The following is a 25,917-nucleotide window of genomic DNA, read 5'->3' on the forward strand; positions in this document are numbered from 1 at the left end:
TATGGACGTGCGAGGGCACGGTGATATGGTGGGGTGACGATGTAGAGGATCTTCATGACAACTTCAACACATAGGAAAGAAAATAAGCCTTTTTCAGTTTATCTTCGTAACTTTAAATCTATTTGCAATGAATTGCATTCCATTAGTAAACTATATCAGATACTAATAAAATCTTCAGATTACTTCTTGATGACAGTTATAATCCAGATGGCTGGCTTCTCATCCAACCAGCTGGCACTTCTCTTATCCCTGATCGTCGCTGCCATGAATGCTGCGGGGACCATCGTTGCAATTTAATTAATTGACCATGTTGGTCGGAAAAAACTGGCCCTCGCGAGTTTATCCGGTGTGTTGGCATCCTTGGCAATTCTCTCCGGTGCATTCTTTGCAGAATCCTCCGATTCCACAAACCGGGTATACAGGTAGCTCGCAGTCAACCGTTTGGCCCTCTACATTGCTTGCTTCTCACCCCGGGATACCCGTACCATGGACAGTGAACTCGGAGATATACCCCGAGGCATATCGTGGAATATGTGGTGGCATGTCGGCCTCCGTCAGTTGGATTTCAAACTTGATTGTGGCTCAGACATTTCTTAGCATCGCTGACGCCGTGGGGAAAGGTGCGACGTTCTTGACTCTTGCGTGCGTAGCCGTGTTGGCCTCGTGTTTGTGGTCATATTTGTGTGGAGAAGATATGGAAAGAGAGAGCTTGTGGAAGTAGCGAAGGAAAAGACAGTACAGACGGCCTCCTTGAAGATGAAGCTCGAGTGGTACGAACCCTTGTTTATCCATTAGATATAGTAGGTACAGCAATAGAATGAGCATCCAGCAGATCTGCCCCTTTGCCTGGAGTGTTAGTTAAGGTTGACGGGTCCATTGGCTGCGGATAGTTTCCAACTTAAGGAAATAAATGTGTATTCCGGATTTTGCGTTGCCCTAAAATGCCAACTGCGAGTTTCTTGACTGTATCTGTCTGTTTAAAACATGTTGTCTGGTTGGTAAGTCAAGTGGAGAGCACGGATTTAGGTCATCCCTCCCTGTGACTCAATAGAAATACATGCCAGGGATGAGGGCAAGAGGATGAGCCGATAGGTGGAAAAGTCCAGAGTGAAATATCCTTTCTTTGTTAACACCTGTGTTGCTCGACACGGATCTTCTTCTTTGCATTGTACATCCAAATGATATAACATCTAGACTAATGATTTATGTATTATGTTGTACATTTTCTCATAGAAATCTCTTTCTCCTCATATATATTATGTACATTTGCTTTTAAAGGATAAAATAGGTTGGTGTTTACCGAAGCTCAGCGAACAAAAGTCGAGTAAATTGGCCCTGAATTTTTTGAATGGACTCGGGCAGTGCTAAAATTCATGGTTTGCCCCCAACAGCTACAATGTAACCCATATCACAGTTGCACCTATTAGCATTGTTTTAGCTTGCCGGCCTTGTTCATGCACCCCATTTTTTTTTGGCTGATTTCGAGTATTTGGGTCTCTTAGAGCGCCAGGCTACTCTTATTGCACTAAGAAGCCCACTTGTCGCAACTGGAAAAATTGCCCAACAAGTCATAAACCTGTTATATGATGGTCAATACAATCTTAAATTTCTTAATTTTGTCAATTTAATCATAAACCAAAGTAGTCCTTTTGGTCAATTTTGGCTAGAAATTATTGAAGTGGCGCTTTAGTCAGCGTTGCCGTCCTACGTGACATGATCGGCATTAGCATGAATGAATTTTGGAGAAAATGTATTGTTTTTCATGCTAGTAATCCGATGAAGGGGAAAAAGGAGAAAGAATAGAAAAGGCAAAAAATGTAACTTTCTTCAAAAATTGTCTACGTTAGTGTCAATCGTGCTGAAAAACGTCAATGCTCACTTGATTGCCACATCAACAATTTACGGCCAAAATTGGCAAAAGTCTACATTGGCAAATTGTCATAAAATTTAGGACTCAATTGGCAAAATAAAAAATTTTAGAACTGAATTGATCGACGTAATATATATTTAAGACTTTTTAAACAATTATGCCACCAAACAGCTATCGAGATAGGAGGCTCCTTGAGTGGACCAATGAAATTGCCCCACGTCCTAAGGCGCAAGATGGTGATGAGATGTCTCCCCTCGAGTGAACATTATCTATAAGTAAATTGTGAAACTTATATCTTTATATTTCACCATTGCCAAGACAAGTCTACATATGAGAATGTCTAGAAGATGATGTGCGGAATACTGGGAACCGAAATAATTCTGCTGCGCCAAGAACATACCAAGAGTATTATGACATATTACATATATATCATGATTACGAGTGACACAAAATTCTTTGCTTGGTGGCATCTAGAGCAACAAACGTGTTGTCTGATCAAGGGGTTCCCGACGAAGGTTCAGTCTGCAATCATGTTTAAAATAGAGGGAAAATAAGGAATGAGTCTCACTAGAAATGAAATTAATTCTCGGTCAAGTAGATGATGCGAGACTGTCTTTTTTCTACTTTCTTTTTCTTTTTCTTTTTCCATTAAGAATGTGAGACTAATTTTTTATAGCTCATTACCACACTCCCTCCTCAGTTTGAGACTCTGTTAGTTAGGGGTGATCAGGTCGAGGGTGGGTAGGGTCTAGACCTGGACCCTGTACCCGATTCTGTTATAACCGATTCTCTTTTTTTGGACCATGTTTCCGACCTTGTTTGCATTGGACCCTGTTCCCGACCCACCCTGTTTTTCCAGTCCGGGAACAGAGTTAACCCTGTTTATATGGGAACCTGTTTTGCAAGGCTGGCGAGCAGCCAAGAACCGGGTTGACAGAGGCGGCGTCGCGATTTCGGGGGGTGCGGAGCAGGGAGAGGTGGAGTGGCGACGTTGAGATCTCACGGGCTGAGGGTGTCACGGGAGGAAGACGACAGTGGGTGAGCGGAAGCAACGTCAGCGCTCAGATGGAACAAATTAGGGTTTGCTGGCATCGGTCATTGGCATAAACGAACAAGGTAGAGGGCAACGCCGAGTCATCGGATCGCTGGATCTGTGGCGTCGGGTCACTGATTAGAGGTTGCGGTGGTCGAATCTAGCTGCAAGAGCAAAGCAAGGCGAGCACGCTAGTGCGGCACGGTGCAGGGACGCGGGTTCGCAGGCGAGAGTTCCGGCGAGATGGGACAGCGATGGCTTCGTGGGTTTGGGGTAGATCTGATAGGTGTCAAAGCAGGAGCGTCGCGAGTGGAGGCTCAAACAGAGGCGGTGGGCTCGCGGATGAGGCAGAGCGCGACGATGCTGGGTTGAGCTGCTGCGGGGATCGGCTCAAATCTGTTGGCGTCGGGCTCTTCTGCGGTGCAGTGACAGCAGACGCGAGGACGAGTGAGCGTCAACACTCGGGCGGAGAGGTAGGCGTGGGCTCGCCGGTGAGGCGATAGCGCGAGTGGTGCGGCGTTGCTACTCGGAGGCCAGTGTTGCAGGGGACCGGCGGTGCAGGGAATCAGTGGAGGTCGCGAGCTCAAGGAAGTTTGCGGGTGTGAGAGCTTGAGAGGTAAAGATAGAAACAAATTAGGGTTTTGGTCTTTTTGGGTTGGTTCCCAAACCGGTTCGGTCAATCCGGTTCCCGGACCGGTTCAAACCGGTTCTGCATTTTGGGAACCGATTCTCAGACCGGTTTCAATCGGAACCGGTTCCCGACCCTATTTTCTAGGTGGGCCGATCCGGGAACTGGGTTGACCCAGTCCGGTTGCACACCCCTACTGTTAGTAATATGATACAGACAAATATTAACCAAGGGATATACATTGGTCTATCTTGTAACTAATTTGAATAGTACAAAGAAATTATTGACAAAATGATGAAATTACCATGATTTTTCCCCACATATTTAACTGTAAAAAACCTTATTGACCAAGTTGTTGCAACCATTCCACGCAAATAAGTACACAAACAATGTCGGTATAGAGCACTAAGATTTTGTTACTAATTCTTGCTATAATAAGAAATTACGCACGTGCACATACTATATTTGTGGAGATGAAATTTAATGGAATATCATCAATCGTTAACACAAACAAAATTCGACATGTTACATGATCACATGACTAGAGAACATTCAATAAATTACAGTTGTAGTGCTTTCGAGCGAGCATAATATGATGTATGATGAATGATTCACAAATGTATAAACCCTTCTAGAGGCAAACAACATGATGGAAAGGTTCAAGATATGGAGTAAACAGTAGGGAGGAGATTCGCTTCCACTCACACTGCCAGCTGCATGTGTGAGACAATATTTAATGAAAATCGTTATGAAATATTATTTACTATGTAATGAAAAGAATATGGAGCAAAAGGAGGACTCATGATCATGGGGAAAATTGTTCAAAAAGTTTTAAATCTATTGCATTTTTGTCAATTCACTCATAAATATTTCAATTTTGCTAATTGAGTCTATCTCGTCAATTTTGACTAGAATTTGCTAATATGGATATTGAACATCTTACCGGTTAGTACTAACATGAACAATTTTTAGTAATATTTTAATATTTTTCAATTTTTATTAATCTTTCATTTCCTTTTTCCTTTTTTTCTCTTTTTTGCAATGGCGTTCTATGCGAGGATCGTGGCCAGCCTCGCCCAGATCTGGGCGCGTGGCTTTTCGGCTCCGGCTTCTTCTTCACGACATGAACGATTCTCTGCTCACCGTTCCGAATTTGGGAGGTAAACGAAATAGGGCAAGAAAGTTCAACCAATTCCCATGAAGGAAAGTGTGATTTTCAAGCGAAGGAAGGGGAGATTCGAGGCGCTAATTTTTGCGAAATTGGGAAGTGAATAAGGGACGCATATTCTGGAGATTCTCGGCCTAGGAAGAACAAGAAAAGTAGAGAATCAACATGCTCTTTCAAAAAAAAATTCGATCAAACCGAAGAAAACAAACGATGAAGAGAAAGAGGTGGTGAAACAGTTCGTGCGAGGACGCGAGGCTCACCAGACCGACCAGAGCGGCCTACTTCTGGTAAGGAGAGCCATGTGCGAGGGTGTCGGATCAGTTATCGAAGCCATCTCTCCTCCACTCATAACTGCTCTCCCGTCAAGTAGAGGATCGTTCGTGTTGCAAACAGGAAGCCAAAGCCGAAAAGCCACGCGCTCTGATCTAGGCAACGCTGGCCGCGACCCTCACCCAGAAGACCCTCGCGACCCCCGCCGGCCACGATTGGTGCCCACGTCGGTAGATTCAACCCAAAATTGGTCGGATGGACTCAATTGGAAAAAGATGAAAATGTTTAAGATTCAATTAGCCAAAAGTAAAAAAGTTTATGACTGAATTGACAAAAGTACAATATGTTTATGACTTTTTTTTTGGACAATTTTTCCTATGCTCAAGAGGATCCAAATCTGTAGGCAGGAAGAAATTCAATGGAAATTGTTATGAAAGATCAGATACTACCCAAAATTATTGAATGATTCATGTAGCAAAATATCCAAGCAACTTTAAAAATAACACCAAGATGTATAGAAGTTTCTATATGTGCTCGTGTCATGCCATGTGAACTCCATGTCCCCCTCCATTATTGAAAGCTCAAAACACCACCAAAGAAAATTCACTTACCTCGCCTAAAGTGAAGCGATTTATATTTAGGGAAGCCAGCTGAGGCCCCTAGATGGAACAAGGAGATTATAGGCAAGAGCAAACAAAAAAAAGTGATCAATAACTAATAAAGGGAAAATGACACAAATGGTCCATAAAATTTAATTTAATATGCAATGTCGTTCATGAACTTTTAATTTAATTAATGCGGTTCTTGAACTTCGATTCAATGTTCAATGTAGCAAATTTGTTCAAGCGATGATAGGAAAAGCAGCAGGATGATGAAAACTTTCTCTATGTTATTGTATCATGCCATGTGAACTTCAGTTTCATGGAACCCTCAATCCGTGTCCCCCTCCAATATTGAAAGCTCAAATCACCAAAAAAAAAAAAAATCACTTACGTTTCGTAGGCATGACAGCTGAGGCCCCGGGAAGGAACCGGGAGATTATAACCAAGAGCAAGAAGAAAATGGTGATTAAAGATGATGATGATGATGTCGATGAAGGGAAGTGCATTTTTGTTGTCATCTCTGAGTGGGTGGGTGGGTGGGTGGGTGGGTGGATGGCTGACATAGATAAAACTCAATTGATCAGTTGCATGATGATCTACATTAAATAAATGAAGGGATAGAAAAAAACTTGAAAAGTCTAATCCGAGGAAGAAGACATGAATATCTTCCATCTTCGGATTTTGGTACATTGAGTAAACAAAACGTTAGAAAAAACTCAAGAAGTCTAATCAAAGAAGGGGAGTCGTTAGTTTCTAGGTCTACATACCTTTTTCAATTCTTATTCAGTCTCTTTGTATGTATCGTATCATCAACATGAAGAGAGTGTACAAAGTGGTGGGTTGAAAACAATCGTGGAGGTACCTGACCTCGGTAAGCCTTGACTCATAAGCGTGTGATCCAAAATCGCACTTACACTACGAATAGTAGTCTAAAATGGTCCTCATATAAGTCTTCAGTCATGTGGTTTTGATTCTATTTTTGATTCGTTTTATTCCGATCCTCAACTTTTATTGAACTCAAAATTTCTACAAATAAAGATAAAACTTCCTAAGTTCATAAGGTAAGTGATTATGGTTGTAAGATCCATCGTGGCAAAGCCTGGTTCAAAGAGAGTGAGAGAGAGTGCAAAAAAAAAAAAAAAAAAAAAAAACAAAATTCCTAATATAATCAATCTTCATTTGTTATAAAGATCATGAATGAATAAAGTGAGCTCAACTTACTAACCAGCAAAGAGTAAGCAGGACTTACGAATGAATGATAACTTCTAGTTAAACAAACTGACTTGAGGCCTGAGAGCAAGGTTACATGGTAGCCAATTATTTGGTTATATTCATGTCGACATTAAAAAATATATCAAATATCATGAAGGAAAATCAAATCAAGTTCTTGCAAGGTCTCAAAGTTGACGAAGACAAAGATATCGACAAGAAAAACACGAGGTTAAAAAAACAACTCTCTAAGAAGATTCTAAGTAGGAAAAACTATAAAGATTGGGAATTGTCTTCGGATCAATCAGCATATTGATCCATCAGCTCCATTGTCTTGCTTGGTCTAGCATGTTTTAGCACCATGAAAAGCTTTCATCTTTACATTGAAAAAAGAAGGGAGAGAAATCTAGGGACTAGTTGAGTTAACTTAGACTTTCGTCCATAAAAGTAATAAGACCTAAGTGTAGATGTTGCTCTCTTTGTAAGGCCATTGTGAGTACAGAACTGTTGAAGTTGCTGATAGAGGAGTTGGCAATCATTGCAATGAAAGTCTTCATCTTTGAACATTTTACATTGACTAAATGAAGGCTAAGACAAAACTAGAAAAGTCTACTCAAAGAAGGAGACTTAAAAGTCTTCCATCTTTGGATTTTCTACATTGAGCAAACAAAAGGTAAAATAGTACTTGAGCTGCCTAATCAAGGAAAGGGCCTTGTTAGTTTCAAATTTCACATATACTTTTTATTCTTATTCAATCTTTTTGTAGGCATGGTATCATTCACATGAAGAGAGCGTGGAATGTGGTGGGTTGCAAGAAAGTCTTCACCTTTGAACATTCTACATTGAGTAAATGAAGGGTAAGATGAAACTAGAGAAATCTACTTAAGGAAGGAGATTTGAAAGTCTTCTATCTTTGGATTTTCTACATTGAGTAAATGAAGGGTAATAAAATACGTGACCTGTCTAATCAAGGAAGGAGCCTTGATAGTTTCAAAGTCCAAATACATTTTCGACTCTTATTCAATCTTTTTGTGGGTATCATATCATCCACGTAAAGAAAGCGTAATGAACAAAGTGAGCGTTCAACCGAAAAAAAAAAAAAAAAAAAAGAACAAAGCGAGCTCAACTTGCTGATTAGCAAAGAGTGAACATGACTTATGAATGAATGATATATTCTAGTAATATGTGAAGAGAGTTAAAGAAGCTAACTTGAGGCTTGAGAGCAAAGTTCCACGGCAGCCAATTGCTTGATTATGTTCATGTCAACATTACGAAATACAGCAAATATCATGAAGGGAAATCAGATCAAGTTCTTGCCATGTCTCGAAGTTGCCGAAGACAACGATGTCAAAAGTAAAAATTCAAGAAGTTGGAGAATCAACTCTCAAAGAAGATTCTCATTACAAAAGACTAGCAAAATCGTGGATTGTCTTTGGATTAGTTGAAGCACGTCGATCCATAGTCTCCATTGTCTTGCATGTTTTAGAAGCATGAAAGTCTTCATCTTTACATTGAAAAAAGGAGGGAAGAGAAAAGCTAAATGTAGTGACCGGTTGAGGTGACTTAGACTTCTATACAAAAAATTATTAAGACCTAAATGCAGATGTTGTTCTCTCTGTGTGGCCAGTGTGAGTGCTGAACTGTTGAAGTATCTGACAGAGGAGCTGGCAATATCAGATACCAAAAATTACTTGCGAATTCCGGTTTCTTCCTTATTTGTCACTAGATGAAAAATCGTGTGTTGCTCTTCAACTAATTTTATTGTATTCATACATCAAATAGTAAAGGTGGGTTTGATCAAAATATCATAAATTCCACAAGAAACTAACTCTCAAGTTTTTCATTCTTCGTGGTTGGTCAACCTGAAACTCATCATGTTGACGTCCTGCATTAACAGAGTGAGTCTCCACCAAGGGGCATTTCTGGTTGGTCATCTTGTGGCCACAGACAGTGGGCTAATCTCTCCATATCTTAGGAACAGGTCATTTGCCCTCTTCTTCAACTAAATTGGCCCCTTCTAAACTACAAACAGAGCGTAGCTCATTAGTTCATCCAATCTTCACAAGTCAACCATGCCATTGGAAGTCTTAGAATCGCGTCAATTCCTCATGACTCAAGTTTCTTTATAGATGTTTGGAGACATCTTTGCAACTTCAATGCTGAGGATTAATTGGCATCCGGTGAAATTTAAAATCATCAATATTCACCACTCAGTAATGACAATTCGAAATTATATCCCAGCAGCTACTTCTCCAGAGAAATATCCTCCTCACACCACGAAGAGGGATCTCATGTCTCAACATATCTGATGGAAAACCCAAGTCAGACTTATGATGTGCATACTTCAAGAAGATTGATCATGTCCCAGCATCAAACAGCTGGAAGGTTACATAGAATGAGAGCATTTGCAGTATAATATTGTCCCGTTACTAATTGTCAGTCAATCGTCTATGATAACCACAGCATTGTTTGGCACATAACCAGTCTCTTTTATCTGAAGAATTAAATAGTCCAAAACTGAATAAATCAAATCAGTCTCATAATGAGTTCAGCCTCTAGCAACAAACACATGAGCCTCATTATTAACTTCTATCCAACTTCTTCCTGGTTCTTTTAGGACTCCAGTCTCGTCCATTCTCTGCCTCACCTTCTTTACATCAAACCACATTCCTTTTGATGCAAATATATTTGAGAGAAGTGTATAAGATCCACTATCCATCGGGTCCAAAGAAATTGCCATCTCGGCAGCATACTTACCCAATTCACTGTTACCAGCATTCCTGCATGCACTGAGCAAGCTCCTCTACACCAGCGCCATCGGTTGAATTGGCATTGTCTCAATGAAATCCACAGCATCCTTTAGTCTACCAGCTCGGCCAAAAAGGGAGACCATGCAAGCATAATGTTCAGTCCCCGGTTCAATTCCAAGCCCACACACACATCGAGTTATAATGACGCAATCCATCTTCCACAAGCCCCGCATGGCCGCATGCAGAAAGGATGCCCACATATGTGATGTAATTCGGTTTCACTCCCGCAATTATCATTTCCTCAAATATCTGGAGAGCAGCCTGTGCCTCTCCATGTTGTGCATATGTTGTGATCATGGAGTTCCAGCATGCAACATCTTCACAAATAGCGAGGTCAAATGCTTTCCTGGCCTCCTGAATACTTCCGCATTTAGCATACATATCCACAAGAGCATTCGTGACAAATGGGTCAAAATCCAAACCGCACTTTATAATCTGGCTATGGAACTGTTGACCATGTTGGAGACTTGCTAAATTGCTCGATGCTGTGATAAGGGAAGCAAACATGAATTCGTTGGGTCATTGTTCTGATATCTGTAACACTATGAACAATTTGAAGGTCTCCTCATTTTCCATTTGCTGACTATATCCAAATAACATTGCCTTCCAAACTACAATATCTCTAGCATTCATCTCTTCAAATACTAGCCTCGCGTCTCAGACTAAAGAAGACTTGGAATAAACATCGATCAGTGAACTCCCTGCATATAAGTCCATAGAAATTCCAGATTTACTTAAGAGGCCATGAACTTGCTTGCTCAATTCCAAGGTGAATAAAGCAGTCAATAATCCAAGGATGCTGACGAATGTCAATGGACTTGGGGAGAACGATGCAAGCCTCATACTATGGAAGAGATCCAATGCTTCCTCCAGTTTCTCTAATCTTGATTAGCCTTAGATCATTGCATTATAGGAGACAACATTTTTCCCATCCATAACATCAAAAAGTTTCCTAGCATCCTCTAGGGCATTGCATTTCACGTACATATCTATCAAGCCATTTTTAACGAAATCATCAAACTTTAAATTGGCCTTGATAGAGTAAGCATGAACTTGCTTTCCCTGAATTAAGGCCTCGAGCGAGCCACATGATGTGAGAACACTGGTGCAAGCAAATGCATCAGGATTCCAACCCAATCCAGTAATCTCTGCAAAAAGCTTCAATGCTTCTTTATCATACGCATTCTTCGTGTACCCAGAAATCATCGTGGTCCAAGAAATCATATTTCCAACTTTCATATGGTCGAATAGCCTCCGAGCTGTTCATGCCATGCCAGATTTCGTAGAACAATCGATCAGCACATTAACCACCGAAATGTCCATCTCTGCTGCTCTCCTCAGTATATGAGCATGAAGTTGCCTGCCACCTTCAGCAAACTCAAGTGCAGAGCGAGCACTTAACACACTGGAAATCACGTATTTGTCAGGGAGAAGGCCAGCGTTTACCATCTGGCTAAACAACTGCAGAGACACTTCACTTCTCCCACATTTCACATGCCCGCTTATGATCGCAGTCCAAGTAACATCAGTCTTATCCAATAAACTATCGAAAACTGATCTCGCCCCATCTATCCCACCGTCATTCGCATACAGAAAAACCAGAGAAGTGCCAACATAGACATCTTGACCGAGACCGGCCTTAACAACGAAACCATGCACCTGAGCTCCTCCATCAAGGCCACCCGACTGCACACAACCGCGGATCAGACTGGCCAAAATATACTCATTCGGCCTGTCGACAGAGCCTCTCTGAAACTCCACAAAGCTCAAGAGTGCTTCATCGCAACAACCATACCGGACGTACATCGAGATCACCGTAGACCAAGTGATCAGGTTCCTCTCAGGGATATTATCGAACACCCTTCTTGCATCCCACAAAGCCCCGGCCCTCGAGTATGAATGCAGCAGAACGTTGGCAAGGAACACGTCGTGCTGAAACCCCCAGAAGACGATTCGGCCGTGCAGCTTCTTGCAGTAGCGAACGGGGTCGTTGGCATCGGAGGCGGAGGCGGAGGCGGGCGACAACTGCAAGAGCTCGGCGAATTCACGCCGCTTGGCCCGCAAACCGGGAAGCCAGCGAGGCGGAGTCTCCAGCGGGAAGGTGGAGAAAGCGAAGGAGGAGGGTCTCGCGGCGTTGGAAATCCTGCGACATTGTCGTGCGAGGAGTGCTCGACCGACCATGGCAGTAGCTCGTCATCGTAGGTGGTGCATTTCGAAAGCGTCAGTTGTTCGGTTGACGGTCCTGAAAATAGAGGAGGGCGCTAACATGTCTGAAAATCCCATTTTAAAAATAATTTAGAGCTCACAATTTTATATGAAAATTATGACCAAAGATAATTTTTTTTTTTTTTAAAAGGGCATAATATTTTATCTTGGAACGATTTTGCCAGAAATTTTCAAGAGTTTAAAAAAGAAGAAAAACTTAAATAACTTTAAAAATTAATTTTTCCTTATATAAGTAGACGCATTTTCTTTGATATGTTTGAAAAGTCATTGTGAAAATTGCCTTTAGGGTAAAAGGTTTACACATTTTTTATATTTGTCTTGCGAATTATTAATAAAGATTTTCTAACCATGTTTGAAATACCTGTGTAAAAAGCTTAATTCAAGATGGGAAATTGTAAATGAGACCAATATGAATGTTTTTGCATCTTATAATATATCGAATTCATTGGAACTTTTATCTTTAATTTTGAATACTTACTAAATGAGCAATAAAAGAATAGTTACTGAATGAGCAGTAAAATTATCTCTAAAATCTATACTATAATGATGTAGGAAATTAGTACAATGGGTAGGTCAACACAAGATATTCTCAGGTATTCTTGAAATTTTGCCGAAAAAGTATCGTAATTTTAGAAGAAATCTAAACAACTGCTATTCAATAAAATATGTCTTATTGCGCTAAATAGCCCACTTGTCGCAACTAAATAACGGAAAATTGCCCAATAAATCAATGACAATAATCTTGAAAATTACAGCTAAAATGCGATAAAGTAAAGATAATTGTTGTGTTGTTCGGGGGGTCTCTTTGCTGAATAGGTTATGGTATTTATAGGACGGCCTGATAACTATTAGTCGGTTTCTTTTCCTTGGGCACCACTCTTGATATTTTCGGGTGTGCATGGAAACACTCCAAAAAAGTGTTTCCGGAACACTTCTGTACGGAAAGTGTTCCCAGGAACAAAAAAAACGAAAACGCGTTTGGTTGCGTTTCTTTCTTTTTTTGTTTTTTTGTTTCTGGAACGAAATAAGAACAAAAAAAAGAAACAACAATTTGTTGTTTCTTGCTCCAGAAACATTTCTCGAAGAAACATTTCTCTTCTCTCTCTTCTTCTTCTCTTCTTCTTTTCTTCTTTTTTTCTTCTTTTTTTCTTTCGCCGGCCTCGGCCATGGCCGGCGACCGGCCGTCGAGGCTCGGCCTCGCCCGTCCGGCGAGGCCGAGCTCGCCCGGCCATGGCGAGGCTCGGCATCGCCCGCGCCGGCGACACCAAGCCTCGCCTTGGCTGGGCGAGCTCGGCCTCGCCGAGGGCCGGCAAGCCTCGCCGTGGCTGGGCGAGGCGCCCGGCCCCGTCGGCCGATCGCGGAGGCCGGTGACCGGCCGAAAAAATAAAAAATAAAAAAGAAATGAAAACATGAAAAATAAAATTAAAATGTTTAAAAAATTAAAAGAAACAAAAAAGAATAAAATTTACCAAACGTGTTTCTGTTCATTTTTATTCTTGGACCAAACGTTACCAAACGCGTTCTTTTGTTCAAAAATTGTTCCCCGGAACAAAAACACTTTTTTTTGTTTCTGTTCCTAGGAACAGAAAAGGAACAGAAATAATTCCATGCGCGCCCTTCCATGTTTTTTTTTTTTTTTTTTTATTCTTCTTGGCACCATTATCCATAAGCAACTACTTCCTGACTCGTTGATGATGCGTGCGCTATTTGTTCATCAAGTAAATAACTACTCCCCATTTTTTGTGTATTTCTCACAGTAGTTATTTTCACTTGAGTTCTAATGCTAATTTCCCTTAATCTTCAAATCTGATGCACTATCCCCATAAAATGACACGTGGCAATTAATTACCTGGCCATCGACTCTAGGATTTGCTTCTAGAATTCTATCTAGGCTCAACTTAAGTAGCCTCCAGGAAAGCTGTTTGCCCTTAACTTTATGAACCAAATTGGAGCGTTTCATTTATTATTTCCTCGTGATCAATGCGTGATTCCAAGAGTTATTTTTTGTGTCAACACACCTATTAACATTGTTTTAGCTTGCTGGCCTTGTTCATGCACTCTTTTTTTTTTTTTTTCTTTTTTTTTGTGACTGATTTTGAGTATATGGGTCTTGAGGCCATTCTTGTTGCACTAAAAGCCTGCTTGATAACCATTTTGTTCTTAAAAACAATTTCTGCTTAGAAATGATTCTTTTTTATTTTGTTCTTAGAAACAATTTCTGCTTAAAAATGATTCTTTTTTATTCTATTCCTCGACGAATTTCTAAACATTTGAAGACATTTAGTAATTGTCCAAAATTTTTATTCTTGGAATAGAAATGCGTTTGATACGAACCTTAAATTTTTTTGTGATTTAAAATTTCTTTTAATTTTCAATACTCTATTATATTTTTCTCTTTCTTCTCTTTTTTTCTTCTCTTTTTCCTTTTTCATTCTCCTCTTCGTCTTCCTCTAGTCATCGACCGATTGGAGGAAGAAGAAGGGAAAAGGAAAAGAAGAAAAGAAAAAAAAAAGAAAATGAGTTGATTCTGGAGTTGTTCTCGAGAGCAAAAAAATAACTTTTTTCTATTTCTTGATTTCGTTCCAAATCTATTCTTGGGAATAAAAAAGTTATCAAACGGATTTTATTTCATTTTTGGTTTGGGAAATAAAATAATAGAATCAAGTATTGTTAAGCACGTTGCCAAATAGGCCATGAGTAGCCTGCTTGTCGAATAACGGAAAATTGCCCAACAAGTCATAAACCTATTGTTTGGCGACCAATATAATCTTAATTTGCCCAATTTAATCCTAAACCAAAATAGCCCTTCTAGTAAATTTTGGCTGAAATCATTGAAGTGGCGATTCAATCAGTGTTGTCGTCCTACATGGCACAATTGACATTAACATTAACGAATTTTGGGAAAAATGTATTGTTTTTTTCCAATAATACAATGAAGGCAAAAAAAAAAGAGAGAAAGAAAATTAAAAGGAAAAAAATCTAATTTTTTTAAGAAATCGTCCATGTCATCATTGGACATGCTACAAAGAACAGTGACATTGACTTGGCCACCATATAAGCAATTTACAGCCAAAATTGACAAAAATCTACACTGACAAATTGTCATAAAGTTTAGAACTCAATTGACAAAATAAAAAAGTTTAGAACTTAATCGACTGGTGTACAATATATTTAAAAAAATTTAAACAATTATGCCCTTGAATAGATGTCAAGATAGGAGTCTCCTCGAGTGGACCAATGAAATTGCCCCACTTCTCAAGGCGCAACATTGTGATGAAATGTCTTTGCTCAAGTGAACATTATTCAAGATTAAACTGTGAAACTTATCTCTTTCTATTTCACTATCGTCAAGACAAGTCTACACATGAGAATGTCTGGAAGATGATTTGCGGAATACAAGGAACTGAAATAATTCTGCTACACCTAGAACATACCAAGAGTATTATGACATATTACATATATATCACGATCACAAGAAACACGAAGTTCTTTGCTTGATGGGATCTGGAAACCAACATGTTGTCTGTTCAAGGCGATGCCGGTGTGTCTGCAACCATGTTTAAAATAGACGGAAATGAAGGAATGAGTCTCGCTAGAAGAAACACAATTAATTTTCGGTTAAGTAGATGATGCGAGACTGTCCTTTTTCTACTTTTTCTTTTTCTATTGAGAATGCGAGACTAATTTTTTTATAGCTCATAACCACACCCCATCCGCAGTTTGAGACTCTATTAGTAATGGGATCCAGACAAATATTAATCATGGGATACACATTTGTTTATTTTGTAACTAGTTTGAACAGTACAGAGAAATTATTGACAAAATGATGAAATTACCATGATTTTTTCCCACATATTTAACTATAAAAAACCTTATTGACCAAGTTTTTGCAACCATGCTACGCAAATAAGTACATGAACAGTATTGGCATAGAGTACCAAGCTTTTGTTACTAATGATATGCACATACGGCATTTGTGGAAATGAAATTTCATGGAGTATCATTAATCGTTTGACACGCAAGCGAAATTTGACATGTTACTTGATTATATGATTAGAGAATATCCATTGAATTATGGTTGTAATGCTTTCAAGTGAGTGTAATATGATGTATGATGAATGATTCATAGATGTATAAACCCTTCTAGAGGCAAACAACATGATGGAAAGGTTCAGGATATGGACTAATAAGAGGACTCACACCCATGTCCGGCTTGTTTATGAGGGCTTCCATACACACCCCTTGCTGCATATGCAAAGAAGATAGTCAATGAAAATCCTATGAAAGATTAGACACTGCCCAAAAGTATTCAATGATAACAGCATGATGTATAAAACTTTCTCTATGTTCCCGTGCCATGTCATGTCGACTACAGTTTCATGGAATCACGATCTTCAAATCATGTCCCTCACCCTTACTGAAAACTCAAAGCACCCAAAAGAAAAATCACTTGCCTACTATTGCATTTATTCGGGCCGAGGCCCCCGGAAGAAACAAGGAGATTATAAGCAAGAGCAAGCAGAAAATGGTGAATAGAGAAGACGATGATGATGTTGACGAAGGGAAATGCATTTTTGCTGTCTATCTACCTGTGGGCGGGTGGGTGGGTGTGTATATATAACCTCCGACGTGCAAATAAAACTCAATTAATTACTCGCATGAAGGACTCCATCTTTGAATTTCCTACCTTGAGTAAGTGACGTGGTCAGAAAAATCTCGCTAGTCTTCATCTTTTGATTTTCTACGTAGAGTAAATGAAAGGTCAGAAAAAATTAAAAAAGTCTAATCAAAGAAGTGTTCACACTTTAGATTTTAGAGACCCTTTTAGACATGAAGGGAAATCAAATCAAGTTCTTGCAAGGTCTCAAAGTTACCAAAATGAAGATATAAGAAAGAAAAATCCAAGAGGTTAAAGAAACAACCCTCGAAGAAGATTATTATTAGAAGAAACTGGCAAGGTCATGAATTGTGTTGACTTTGAATGTTCCGCATTGAGTAAATGAAGGGTAAGAAAAAACTGGAAGTCTACTCAAGGAAGAAGACTTAAAAGTCTTCCATCTTTGGATTTTCTACATTGAGTAAACAAAGGGTAAGAAAACACTTGAGCAGTCAAATCAATGAAGGGGCCTTGTTAGTTTCAAAGTCCACGGGCCTTGTTAGTTTCAAAGTCCACGTACAATTTCGATTCTTATTCAATCTTTTTGTGCGCATCATATCATCCACTTGAAGAGAGCGTGCAAAGTGGTGGGTTGAAAATAGCTGTGGAGGTATCTTTCCTCAGTAACCCTTATCTCATAAGCACGCGATTGTCCAAAATCGCACTCCCACTACAAATAGTAGTCTAAAATGGTCCTCATTTAAGTCATCAATCATGTGATTTTGATACTAATTGTGATTCATTTTATTCCGATCCTTGACTTTCTATTGGACTCGAAACTTCTACAAAAAAAGACAAAACTTTCTATGTTTTTAAGGCAAATGATTAAGGTCGCAGGATTTGTCGTGGCAAAGCCTGGATCAAAGAGAGAGTGAGACAGTAAAAATAAAAATAAAAATACAATCTACTTACGTTAGAAAGATCATGAATGAACAAAGCAAACATAATGCTGACTAGCAAAGAGTAAGGATGACTTGTAAATGAATGATAAATTCTAGCAATACGTGAAGAGAGTTAAACATGCTGACTTGAGGCTTGAGAGCGAGGTTACATGGCAACCACTTGATTGGTTATGTTTATGTCGGTGTTACGAAATATAGTAGATATCATGAAGGGAAATTAGATCAATTTCTTGCAAGTTCTCAAAGTTGCCGAAGATGCCATCGCCAGCATTCATGCATGCACTGAGCGAGCTCCTCCATGCCAGCACCATCGGTTGAATCGGCATTGTCTCAATGAAATCCACAGCATCCTTTAGTCTACCAGCTCGGCCAAAAAGGGAGACCATGCAAGCACAATGCTCGGTCCCGTTCAATTCCAAGCGCACGCATCGAGTTATGATGACACAATCCATCTTCCACAAGCCCCGCATGGATGCATGGAGAGAGGACGCCCACATAGGTGATGTAATTCGGTTTCAATCCTGCGATTATCATTTCCTCAAATATCCAGAGAGCAGCCTGTGATTCACCATGTTGTGCATATGTTATGATCATGGAGTTCCAACATACAACATCTTCACAGATAGCGAGGTCAAATGCTTTCCTGGCCTCTGATTACTTCCACATTTAGCATACATATCCACAAGAGCATTCGTGACAAATGGGTCAAAATCCAAGCCGCGCTTTATAATCTGGCTATGGAACTGTTGACCATGTTGGAGACATGCTAAATTTCTTGCTGCTGTGATAAGGGAAGCAAACGTGAATTCGTTGGGTCGTTGTTCCGATAACTGTAACTCTTAAGAATAAATTGAAGGTCTCTTCATTTTCCAATTAGTAACGGGACAATATGGTGTAAGAATTAATAAAGTTAGTAGATCAACACAATATATTGTTAGATATTCTTGAAGTTTTGATGAAAAAGGCATCGCCATCTTAAGAAAAATCTAGAGAATTATTATTTGAGTAAAACCTGTGAACTTAATGGGGGTTATTGAAAATTGTCAAAACCAAATTTTTTTTTTTTTCCCAAACGATGAAGTAAAAACAAGCTCAATTATTAGAAGAAGAAGTCTCCAGATGGTCTTGCAGATGAGCAGCGATCCCCTACGGCAGGCAACACAGCAAGTGACGGAGGCATTAGGCGGCATCCGTCAACATCACCATAAATTTGGTTTTAAACCAAATGGACGGTTCGATCCATCTGGATTACAACCTCACGCTATATATATATATATATATATATATATATATATATATATATATATATGACCAAATTATACGATGTAGATCTGAATGGAATATCTCGTCTAACAAAAACAATATTTTTTTTTTTGTTTCAAGTAAAGTGGTGACATTTATCATAGAGAATGAAAATTTATTTTAAAAAAAAATATTCAAATTATAAGGATGTGTCTCGATCATCTTTTCATTACAAACATTAGATATGTGTTTTGATCACTCATGATTGGCACATAATCTATATATAATATCCTCACCTATCTAAATGCGTAGAAAAAAAATATTTTTTTTAAAATTAAAATGAGCCGTAAATACCGATCCATTAAAATATGGATCTAGAGAGGTATACATTAAAAAAAATTGAAGAATTAAATAATTAGTTCCACTGGCTCCGTAATTTCAAATTAAAGATCTTTAACCTTCTTTTATTTCTTTTTATATAGTATGAAATATGAAAAAGGAATAATTCATAATCTAATTATTAAAAATTAAGAAGCGAGTGCATGGAGATTGTGTTAACGTGAGAGTGCACGGTGATACGGTGGGAAGATGATATAGAGGATCGGGTCGGGTGGGAGGCGAGGGACCAGGTGACCCCATTTTCATCGTGACTGCGGGCGGCCCCCCGGGGAGTTGGTTTGGGGGCAGTAATTGATTTTTTTCTATAAAAAATCAATGATTCGCAAACATTTTTTTCTAAAAGTAATTATTTGTGTTGGTTAGAATAACTAGTTAATGGAATATATTTTTGCAATCAATAATAATCTATGCCTAAACGTTTTATTAATGATATATGTTTCTTTCATTAATTCATTTTTGCAAGTGATGGAAGTGAGTTATTTTTAAAAATATTTCAAATTAGCGATATTTCGTGAAACGAATGCATCTAAAAATTAAAGGATTTTATGTATTTCTTTTTTACTATTTCTTCTCCTTTTGCTGTAGACTTTTCTTTAATCACTGTCTCTCCAAAATATATTCTCTTCTCTCTCTCTCTCTCTCCAACTAAAGCATTTACAATTATGTGTCAGTGCCATGCCAGCGGCTTCGGTGCGCCATTTTGTGGCCGTGTGTGCGGACGACGAAAAACCGCTAACAACCGTGTCGAAAATGCTAATAAAATCCAGGAGCCATCAAGAACTTGAAAACCGAAATCAGCCTGATTCGGGCATAAATATCATGTACATTTGCTTGTAAAGGATAAATTAGGTAGGTGTTTGCCGAAGCTCTGCAAACAAAAAGTCGAGTAAAGTGGCCCCAATTCTTAGAATGGAGTATGGACTGGGGCAGTGCTCAATTTCTAGAATAGCCCTCATTCAGGAATATGGACCACGTATGACTTGTCTATAGACCTTTTTCGATCTAAAATTCGTGCTTTGCCCCCAACAACTAGCTAATATCAAAGTTGCACTATTGGCAGTCTTCTTTTAGCTAGAAGGCCTTGTTCGTTCACCCTCTTGTTTGTGTGGCCAATTTTAGGTACTTGGGTCTCTTAAAGAGTTATGTCATTCTTATTGTGCTAAGTAACCCGCTTGTTGCAACTATATAATGGAAAATTGTCCAACAAATCGTAATGCTATTATATGCAATCAACACTTTCTTAAGCTTTTTAATTTTACCAAGTTAATCATAAACCAAGGTAAATCTTCTGGTCAATTTTTGTTGGAAACCGTTGACGTGGCAATTCAATCAACATCGTCATCCTACATGGCACAACCGGCACTGGCATAAACAATTTTTGGGGAAAATGTATTATTTTTCCTTCTGGTAATCCGATGAAGGAAAAAAAAAAGAGAGAAATAAAAATAAAAAGGAAAAGATATAAATTTCTTCAAAATTTGTTTATGTCAACATCAATTGTGCTACAAAGAACAACGATACTGACTTGACCGCAACGTCAGCAATATACGGCCAAAATTGGCCGAAAGTTTACATTGACAAATTCTCATAAAGTTTATAATTTAATTGACAAAATAAAAAAGTTCAAAAATGAATTGACCGTTGTATAATATATTTATGGCCTTTTAAATAATTATGCCACCAAATACCTTTTGAGATAGGAGGCTCCTCGAGTGAACCAATGAAATTGCCCCACTTCCTGAGGCGCAAGGCGATGATGAGATGTCTCGACTCGGGTGAACATTATCTAAGAGTGAACTGTGAAATTTATTTCTTTATATTTCACTATCATCAAAAGACAAGTCTGCACATGAGAATGTCTTGAAGATGATGTGAATACACGGAACTGAAATAATTTTGCTACACCAAATACATACCAAGAGTATTATTACATATTACATATATATCACGATCACGAGAGACGCCAAATTCTTTGCTTGGTGGCATCTAGAACAACCAACATGCTGTCTGATCAACGCGGTGGCGGTGGACATGCTGCAACCTAGGCTAAAATAGAGGGAAATGAAGGAATGAGTCTCGCTAAAAGAAATGAAATTAATTCTCGGTTAAGTAGATGATGCGAGACTGTCCATTTTTTTCTTTTTCTTTTTCTAATGAGAATGCGAGACTATATTTTTAAAAGCTCATTATCACACCCCCTCCTCAGTTTGAGACTGTTAGTAATGGGATACAGACAAATATTAATCATGGGATACACATTGGTTTATTTTGTAATTAATTTGAATAGTAGAGAGAAATTATTGACATAATGATGAAATTACCATGATTTTTTCGTCACATATTTAACCGTAGAAAACCTTATGACCAAGTTGTTGCGACCATGCTACGCAAATAGGTACACAAACAATGTCGGCACAAAGCACCACGATTATGTTATTAATTCTTGCTATAAATAAGAAATTATGCATATGTACATACTATGTTTGTGAAGATGAAATTTCATGAAATATCATTGATCGTTCGATGCATAAGTGAAATCGGACATGACTAGAGAATATTTGACGAATTAAGGTTGTAGTACTTTTAAGCAAGCTTAATAAGATGTATGATGAGTGATTCGCAAATGTATAAACTATTCTAGAGGTAGACAACGTGATGGTAATATTCGAGATATGGAGTTAAAGGACTCACGCCAAGGTGCGTGAGGAGAATGGCTTGGCCGTGCTGCATATGCAAGACAATAATATTCAATGAAAATCAATATGAAAGATCAAATACTATGTGATGAAAAGGGTCAAGATATGGAGTAAAAAGAAGACTCACAATCATAGGGAAATTATCCACAAAATTCTAAATATATTGCACTTTTGCCAATTTAGTCCTAAACCTTTCAATTTTGTCAATTAATCTTAAACATTTTCATATTTTACCAATTAAGTCCATTTAACTAATTTTGGTGAGAATTCACTGACATGAACCCTGTCTGTTGTTATTTTTTATTTCGTATTCTTTTTCTGTTTTTTTTTTCCTTTCTTTTCATTTTTTTGGTGGCCGGCGAGGGGCACTGCCCCTGCCCGCGGCTGCGATGACCTTCAGGGTGAGGGTTGGGACCAACCTCGCCCAGATCTGGGCACGTGGGTTTTCGGCTTCCTCATCGAGACATGAACAATCCTCTATTCAGCCGTTCCGAATTTGGGAGGTAAACGAAATTGAGTAGTCTAAAATGTTCCCCATTTATGTCATCAGTCATGTGGTTTTGGTTCAATTTTTATTCATTTTATGCTGGTCCTCAACTTTTATCGGACTCAAAACTTCTATAAATAAGGATAAAACTTCCTAAGTTTGGATGGTAAGTGATTATGGTCGTAGGATCCATCATGGCAAAGCCTAGATCAGAGAGAGAGAGAGAGAGAGAGAGAGAGAAACAGTTCCTGATATAATCAATCTGCATATGTTAGAAAGATCATGAATTAACAAAGTGAGCTCAACTTGTTGACTAGCAAGGAGTAAGTAGGACTTGCAAATGAATGATAACTTCTAGCAATATGTGAAGAGAGTTAAAAAAGCTGACTTGAGGCTTGAGAGCAAGGTTACATGGTAGCCAATTGTTTGGTTATATCCATGTCAACGTTACAAAATATATCACATATCATGAAGGGAAATCAAATCAAGTTCTTGCAAGGTCTCAAAGCTGCCGAAGACAAAAGATATCGACAAGAAAAACGCAAGAGGTTAAAAAAACAACTCTCTAAGAAGATTCTAAGTAGGAAAAACCATAAAGATTGGGAATTGTCTTTGGAGCAGTTGAAGCACATTGATCCATCGGCTTCATTGTCTTACTTGGTCTAGCATGTTTTAGTACCATGAAAAGCCTTCACCTTTACATTGAAAAAAGAAAGGGGAGAAATTTAGTGACTAGTTGAGGTAAGTTAGACTTTCGTACAGAAAAGTGATAAGACCTAAGTGTAGATATTGCTCTCTCTGTGTGGCCATTGCCAATATAGAAGTTCAAAGTTGCAAACGGGGAGTTGGCAAATTGCATGAAAGCCCTCACCTCTAAACGTTCTACATTGAGTAAATGCAGGTAGGATGAAACTAGATAAGTCTACTCAAGGAAGGAGACTTGAAAGTCTTCCATCTTTGGATTTTCTACATTGAGTAAATGAAGGGTAAGAAAATACTTGAGCTGTCTAATCAAGGAAGGGGCCTTGTTAGTTTTAAAGTCCACATGATTTTTATTCAGTCGTTTTGTGGGCATCATATCATCCACATGAAGAGAGCGTGTAATGTGGTGGGTTGCACGAAAGTCTTCACCTTTGAACGTTCTACATTGAGTAAATCAAAGGTAAGACGAAACCAGAGAAGTCTACAGAAGGAAGGAGACTTGAAAGTCTTCCATCTTTGGATTTTCTACATTGAGTAAACGAATGGTGAGAAAATACTTGAGCTGTCTAATCAAGGGAGGGGCCTTGATAGTTTTAAAGTCCACATGATTTTTATTCAGTCGTTTTGTGGGCATCATATCATCCATAAGAAGAGAGCGTGTAATGTGGTGGGTTGCACAAAAGTCTTCACCTTTGAACGTTCTACATTGAGTAAATCAAAGATAAGACGAAACTAGAGAAGTCTACAGAAGGAAGGAGACTTGAAAGTCTTCCATCTTTGGATTTTCTACATTGAGTAAATGTAGGGTAAGAAAATACTTGAGCTGTCTAATCAAGGAAGGGGCATTGTTACTTTCAAAGTCCACATGATTCTTATTCAACCGTTTTGTGGGCATCATACCATCCACATGAAGAGAGCGTGTAATGTGGTGGGTTGCACGAAAGTCTTCACCTTTGAACGTTCTACATTGAGTAAATCAAAGGTAAGATGGAACTAAAGAGGTCTACACAAGGAAGGAGACTCGAAAGTCTTCCATCTTTGGATTTTCTACATTGAGTAAATGATTGGTGAGAAAATACTTGAGCTATCTAATCAAGGAAGGGGCCTTGTTAGTTTAAAGTCCACATACATTTTCGATTCTTATTCAGTCTTTTTGTGGATCTCGTATCATCCACATGAAGAGAGCGTGTAATGTGGTGGGTGCACAAGAGTCTCAATCCAGCTACAGGTTTCCCTACGGCTAAACTTCACCTTTGAACCTTCTACATTGAGTAAATCAAAGGCAAGATGAAAGTGGAGAAGTCTACACAAGGAAGGAGAATTGAAAGTCTTCCATCTTTGGATTTTCTACATTGAGTAAACAAAGGGTAAGAAAATACTTGAGCGGTCTAATCAAGAAAGGGGCCTTGTTAGTTTCAAAGTCCACGTACATTTTCGATTCTTAATTCTTTCTTTTTGTGGATATCATATCATCCACATGAAGATAGAGTATAATGTGATGGTTTAAAAACAGCCATGGAGGTACCTAACCTTGGTAAGCCTCAGCTTATAAGCACCTGATTGTCCAAAATTGCACTTCCACGACCAATAGTATTCTAAAATGGTCCACAATCATGTGGTTTTGATAATATTTTTTATTCATTGTATTTCAGTCCTAGATTATTATCGGACTTGAAGCATTAGCAAATAAAGATAAAACTTTCCAAGTCTTTAAGGAGAGTGATTATGGTCACAAGATCCGTTGTAGTAAAGCTTAGATGAGAGAGAGAGAGAGAGAGCTAAAAAAAAAAAAACACAGTTCCTAATATAATCAATTTGCATATGTTAAATCATGAATGAACAAACCAAGCATTCGACCAGATAAAAAAATAAAAAGAACAAAGCAAGCTCAACTTGCTGACTAGCAAGGAGTGAACATGACTTATGAATGATAAATTCTAGCAATATGTGAAGAAAGTGAAACAAGCTGACTTGAGGCTTGAGAGCAAAGTTTCATGGCAGCCAATTTTTCGGTTATGTTCATGTCAACGTTACGGAATATAGCAGATATCATGAAGGGAAATCAAATCAAGTTCTTGCAATGTCTCGAAGTTGTCAAAGATGAAGATGTCAAAAGTAAAAATTCAAGAGGTTAGAGAATCAACTCTCGAAGAAAATTCTCATTAAAAAAACCTAGCAAGATCCTGAATTGTCTTTGGATCAGTTGAAGCACATTGATCCATCGTCTCCATTGTATTGCTTGTCTAGCATGTTTGAGAAGCATGAAAGTCTTCATCTTTTACATTGAAAAAAGGAGGGAAGAGTAGAGCTAAATGCAGTGACCAGTTGAGGTGACTTAGACTTCCGTACAGAAAAGTATTAAGATCTAAATGCAGATGTTGTTCTCTCTGGGTGGCCAGTGTAAGCACTGAACCGTTGAAGTTGCTGACGGAGGAGCTGGCAATATCAGATATGAAAAATTACTTGCAAATTCCGGTTTCCTCCTTATTTGTCACTAGATGAAAAACTGTTGTCACTCGATGAAAAACTGTGTTGCTCTTCAACTAATTTTATTGCATTCAGACATCAAATAGTAAAGGTGAATTTGATCAAGGTATCATAAATTCCACAAGAAACTGACTCAAGTTTTTCATTCTTCGTGGTTGGTCAACTTGAAACTCATCATGTTGCCGTCCTGCATTAACGGAGTGAGTCTCCACCAAGGAGCATTTCTGGTTGGTCATCTCGTGGCTACAGGCAGTGGGTTAATCTCTCTGTATCTCAGGAACAGGTCATTTGCCTTCTTCTTCAACTATATTGCCCCCTTCTAAACTACAAACAGAGCGTAACTCATTAGTTCATCCAATCTTCACGAGTCAACCATGCCATTGGAAGTCATAGAGTCGTGTCAATTCCTCATGACTCAAGTCTCTTTATAGATGATTGGAGACATCTTTGCAACTTCAATGCTGAGGATTAATTCGCATCCCATGGAATGTAAAATATTCAATATTCACCACTAAGTAATGACGATTCG

The 25,917-nt window shown here is 38.8% G+C and overlaps 3 long non-coding RNA genes and 1 pseudogene across 3 annotated transcripts; 2 read left to right on the forward strand and 2 right to left on the reverse strand.

Moving 5' to 3' along the window:
- Positions 1-254: 254 nt before the first annotated feature.
- LOC120287841 lies at positions 255-1,210 on the forward strand. Its single transcript, XR_005546103.1, has 2 exons — positions 255-422; positions 495-1,210. It is a non-coding gene; the product is annotated as an uncharacterized LOC120287841 (long non-coding RNA).
- A 7,052-nt stretch (positions 1,211-8,262) lies between these two features.
- LOC104416177 lies at positions 8,263-11,843 on the reverse strand (annotated as a pseudogene).
- Positions 11,844-14,955: 3,112 nt separating this feature from the next.
- LOC120286497 lies at positions 14,956-16,717 on the reverse strand. Its single transcript, XR_005545142.1, has 3 exons — positions 16,504-16,717; positions 16,017-16,061; positions 14,956-15,363 (listed from the first exon to the last, which is right to left on the reverse strand). It is a non-coding gene; the product is annotated as an uncharacterized LOC120286497 (long non-coding RNA).
- Positions 16,718-23,127: 6,410 nt separating this feature from the next.
- LOC120287603 lies at positions 23,128-23,668 on the forward strand. Its single transcript, XR_005545762.1, has 3 exons — positions 23,128-23,145; positions 23,392-23,406; positions 23,653-23,668. It is a non-coding gene; the product is annotated as an uncharacterized LOC120287603 (long non-coding RNA).
- The last annotated feature ends 2,249 nt before the right edge of the window (positions 23,669-25,917 follow it).

The sequence above is a fragment of the Eucalyptus grandis genome, chromosome 8 (genome assembly GCF_016545825.1).
Source record: "Eucalyptus grandis isolate ANBG69807.140 chromosome 8, ASM1654582v1, whole genome shotgun sequence".
NCBI classification, from domain to species: domain Eukaryota; kingdom Viridiplantae; phylum Streptophyta; class Magnoliopsida; order Myrtales; family Myrtaceae; genus Eucalyptus; species Eucalyptus grandis.